This window comes from Physeter macrocephalus, chromosome 2 (assembly GCF_002837175.3).
Source record: "Physeter macrocephalus isolate SW-GA chromosome 2, ASM283717v5, whole genome shotgun sequence".
In the NCBI taxonomy this organism is placed as follows: domain Eukaryota; kingdom Metazoa; phylum Chordata; class Mammalia; order Artiodactyla; family Physeteridae; genus Physeter; species Physeter macrocephalus.
The window spans coordinates 10,304,484-10,309,839 of NC_041215.1; the positions used below are offsets into that span (position 1 = coordinate 10,304,484).

The 5,356-nt window shown below is 37.4% G+C and overlaps 1 pseudogene; it reads left to right on the forward strand.

The window, feature by feature from the left end:
- Positions 1-2,692: 2,692 nt before the first annotated feature.
- On the forward strand, positions 2,693-3,361 carry LOC112062283 (40S ribosomal protein S4, X isoform-like; annotated as a pseudogene).
- Positions 3,362-5,356: the final 1,995 nt, after the last annotated feature.

Here is a 5,356-nt window from a genome sequence, read left to right on the forward strand (position 1 = left end):
ACATATATTTTAAGTTTTCATTGGTATATTCCCTGAAATGATTGAGTCATATGGCAACTCTCTGTTTAAATGAAGAAGTACCACACTATTTTCCACAACAGCCAAATCATTTTACATTCCCACCAGCAATGCACAGGATTCATGTTCTTAATGACCATTTTTATATCTTCTTATAGTTTTAGTATTCGTATCTATCATCCATTTTATTAATTTTTGTGTTTGGTATGAGGTAAGAGCTGAGATTCATTTTTTTCTCCACTCATATGTCTAGTTGATCTAGCCCATTTGTTGAAAAGACTTCTTAAGTTGTCCCCTGGGGTAAGCAGAGTAAGGACTCTACAAAGATGTCCACATCCTAATTCCTTGAATATTACATTATATAGCAAAAGAGGAATTAAGGTAGCAGGTGGAATTAAGGTTGCTTATCAGTTGACCTTACGATAAGGATATTATCCTGGATTATCTGAGTGAATTCAATGTGATCACAGAGGTCCTTAAATGAGGAAGAGGGAGACAGCAGAGAAGGTCAGAGTGATGTAATGTGCTAAGAAATTGGCCTACTATTGCTGGCTTTGAAAATGGAGGAAGGTGCCATGTGCCTCTAGAATGTAGGCAGCCTCTAGAAGCTAGAAAGGAAACAGATTTTCCCTAGGGTCTCTAGAAAGGAATGATGTCCTGGTGACTCCTTGATTTTAGCCTGGTTAGATCCATTGGGGCTTCTGAATTGACAGATTGTAAGATAATAAATTTGTATTGTTTTAAGCACTAAGTTTGTGGTAATTTGTTATAGCAGCCATAGAAAACCAATATTTTCCCCAAGATTCCTGCCCTCTGGTACACATGCTCTGTATAATCCCCTCCCCTTGGGTGTGATTAAGATTTATGAATATGATGGGTGATCATTCCTGTGATTATGTAATGCTATATGGCAGAAGAGATTTTGCAGATGTAATGAAGGTCTTCAATCAATTAACTTTGGGTCAATCAAAAGGAAGGTTATCTTCTATTGCCCTGACCTTAAAAGAGGTCAAAGAGATTCAAAGTGAAAGAGATTCTCTTGTTGGCTTGAAGGAGCAAACTGTTACATTGAGGAGAACACCACATAACAGAGAACAGTGAGTGACCTCTAGGAACTAAGGGCTTCAGTCCTACAACTGCAAGGAATTAAATTCTTCCAACAACATGAATGAGCTTGGAAGAAGAGTCCAAGTTCCAAATGAGAATGCAGCCTGATGGACACCTTGATTTTAGCCTTTTGAGAGCTTAAGCAGAGAACCCAGGTATACCACACTAGGGCTTCTGACCTACAGAAATATGTGAAACATATAACTATATATGAAATAACAAATCAGTATTGTTTTAAGCTGCTAAATTTGTGCTAATTCGTCATGCAGTGATGGAAAAACAATGTATTTTCCCATTGAATTGCCTTAGCAATGCTTTGTTGAAAATCAATTGAGCATGTATGTCTGGGTCTATTTCTGGATTCTGTTCTTTCCCATTGATCAGTTTGTCTGTCTTTTTACCAAAACTACTATTATTTGGCTTACCATAGCTTTATAGTACATCTTTAAAATTAGATACTAGGAGTCCTCCAACTTTGTTATTCTTTTCCAAAATTGTTTGGCTATTTTACATCCTGTGTATTTTCATATAAATAGTAGAATCAACTTTTCATTTGTACAAAAATTGCTTCTTGGAATTTTGATTTGTATTATGGTTGACCATTGAACAACACTCCATGAAATGGAAAATCCGAGTATAACTTTACGGTTGTCCCTCCGTGTCCATGGTTCCATACTGGCAGAGTTAACCAACTGTGGATTATGTATTTCTGTAGTCTGTATTTATTGAAACAAATCTGCATATAAGTGGACCTGCTCAGTCTAAACCAGGGCTGTTCAAGGGTCAGCTGGAAGTTGAATTTGAAGATGAATTTGGGGAATTTTGACAGCTTAACAATATTGAGTCTTCTGATTCATGAACATGGTATATTTTTCCATTAGTTTTAGTCTTCTTTCTTTTGGTGGGGAGATCTAATTAGCTTTATTCAGTGATTCAGGAATCAGGCAGCATCCCATCTAGTAAATAGAAGGATGCTCAAGGGGTTGCATAAATGGAAGGTTTTACAATCAGAAGGAGGGTAGGGAAGAAGGTATTAGCAAAAGAAAAGAAAGGATTTTTTCAGGCCAGGCCATCTTCCTTTGGGGGGAAGGGAATAGCAGAGGTCTTCATGATGCAGATTACCTCAATAGTGTTGATCCTGAAATTTCAGATTACGTGTTTAAAATTCACATTCCAGGGACTTTCCTGGTGGCACAGTGGTTAAGAATCCACCTGCTAATGCAGGGGACATGGATTTGAGCCCTGGTCCAGGAAGATCCCACATGCCACAGAGCAACTAAGCCCATGTGCCACAACTACTGAACCAGTGCTCTAGAGTCCATGAACCACAACTGAGCCTGTGTGCCACTACTACTGAAGCCCGTGAGCCTAGAGCCCATGCTCTGTAACAAGAGAAGCCACTGCAATGAGAAGCCTGTGTACCACAAGGAAGAGTAGCCTCCGCTCGCTGCAACTAGAGAAAGCCCATGTGCAGCAACGAAGACCCAACATAGCCAAAATAATAAATAAATAAAATAAATAAAATTCACATTCCTAGCTCTCTATGTGCCTAGCATAGCCATGGCTCATGTCTCCCCTAATCATTTTCTTAAGGAACAGACTAAAGTATGTCCTAACAGGAGATGAAATAAAGATCTGCCTGCAGCATTTCATTAAGATTGATGGCAATATCTGCACTGTTGTAACCTACCCCGCTTGTTTTATGGACGTCATCAGCATTGGAGAGACTGAAGAGAATTTTCGTCTGATCTATGACACCAAGGGTCGCTTTGCTGTTCATTGTATTACACCTGAGGATGCCAAGTACAAGTTGTGCAAAGTGAGAAGGATCTTTGTGGGGACAAAAGGAATCCTTCATCTGATGACCCATGGTGCTTGCACCGCCCGCTACCCTGATCCCCTCATCAAGGTGACTGACACCATTCAAATTGATTTGGAGACTGGCAAGATTACTGATTTCATCTAATTTGACACTGGTAACCTGTGCATGGTGACTGGAGGTGCTAACCTGGGAAGAATTGGTGTGATCACCAATCGGAAGAGACATCCTGGTTCTTCTGATGTAGTTCATGTGAAAGATGTCAGTGGTAACAGCTTTGCCACTGGGCTCTCCAACATTTTCGTTATTGGCAAAGGCAACAAACCATGGATCTCTCTTCCCCATGGAAAGGGTGTATGCCTTACCATTGCTGAGGAGAGGGACAAAAGACTGGTGGCCAAACAGAGTAGTGGATAAAATGATCTCTAGGTGACATGATTGGAAAAGGCTTTGTACTTAATTAAAGATAATACCACATTAAAAAAAATAAAATTCACATTCCTAAGAGAGGCTGAAACTACAATGAAGTCTTGGTTTGCTGTTCTGGGAGCAAATTACTCCATTTTGGGCTTTTTTTTTTTTTTTAGCAATGCCAATTATATCTCAAAAAAAGTCAGTATTTCTCTAATTTTAATGTGTGAAGGAAGGTCTCCTTTAATTTCTGTTAGCAATGTTTTATAATTTTCAGTATGGAGATCTTAGGTATCTTTTGTTAAATGTGTTTCTATGTATTTAATATTTTTTCATGCTATTTTAAATCAAAAAAGTTTTATATTCCAATTTTTATTGCTAGCATATAGAAATACATATACTGCTAGCATATAGAAATACAATTATTTTTGTTTTTACCCTTGTATCTGTGACTTTGCTAAATTGTTTCTTAATTTTAGTAGTTTTGTGTAGATTCTTTAGGATTGTCTATGTAGACAATCACATTTTCTATGAATAAAGGCAGTTTTATTGACTTCCTTCCAGTCTTTTTGCCTTTTATTCATTTTTCATGCTTTATTGAAGCATACAGGACCTCTAGCATAATGTTCAGTAGAAGTTGTGAGAGTGTCATGCAGTATATCACTTAGTATGATACTAATTGTAGTTTTTTCATAAATGTCATTTATCAAATTGAGGAAATACATTTCTATTTCTAGTTTGCTGAGAGTTTTGGTCATGAATTGGTGTTAAGTTTTGTCAAATTCTTTTCCTGCATCTATTAAAATGACTGTATGATTTTCCTTATTTATTTCATTAACAGGATGAATTACAGATTTGTTTTTGATTCAACATTCAAAAACTTGCATTTCTTAGAATCCACTTGGCCATGATATATAATCATTTTTATATGTTGCAGGATTCTATTTATTAATATTTTATTGAGGAATTTTTCTTCTAAGTGTGTAAGATTGGTATTTTTCTTCCTTAAATATTTGGTAGGACTCACCAATGAAATCATCTAGGCCTGTAGTTTTCTTTGTGGGAAGTTCTTGGTTATGATTATTTAATAGATTTATGTTGTGGTAGATGATCTCCAAAGCTGGATGTCATCCATTTCTTCCCTTTCTGTGTGCATGCCTCTACATGCATCACCCTCACTTGAGGCTGGGTTGGTCTTTTATTTATTTATTTTTTAACATCTTTATTAGAGCATAATTGCTTTACAATGTTGTGTTAGTTTCTGCTGTACAACAAAGTGAATCAGCTATATGTATACATTTATCTCCATATCCCCTCCCCCTTGAGCTTCCCACCCACCCTCTGTATCCCACCCCTCTAGGTAGTCACAAAGCATTGAGCTGATCTCCCTGTGCTATACAGCAGCTTCCCACTAGTTATTTTACACTTGTTAGGGTATATATGTCAATACTACTCTCTCACTTTGTTCCACCTTCCCCTTCCTGCCCTGTGTCCTCAAGTCTGTTCTCTATGTCTGCATCTTTATTCCTGTCCTGCCACTAGGTTCATCAGTATCATTTTTCTAGATTCCATATATATACATTAGCATACAATATTTGTTTTTCTCTTTCTGACTTATTTCACTCTGTATGACAGACTCTATGTCCATCCACCTCACTACGAATAACTCAATTTCATTCCTTTTAATGGCTGAGTAATATTCCATTGTATATATATGCCACATCTTCTTTATCCGTTCATCTGTCGATGAACAATTAGGTTGCTTCCATGTCCTGGCTATTGTAAATAGTGCTGAAATGAACATAGTGGTACATGTCTCTTTTTGAATTATGGTTTTCTCAGGGTATATGCCCAGTAGTGGGATTGCTGGATCGTATGGTAGTTCTATTTTTAGTTTTTTTAAGGAACCTCCATAGTGTTCTCCATAGTGGCTGTATCAATTTACATTCCCACCAACAGTGCAGGAGGGTTCCCTTTTCTCCACACCATCTCCAGTATTTA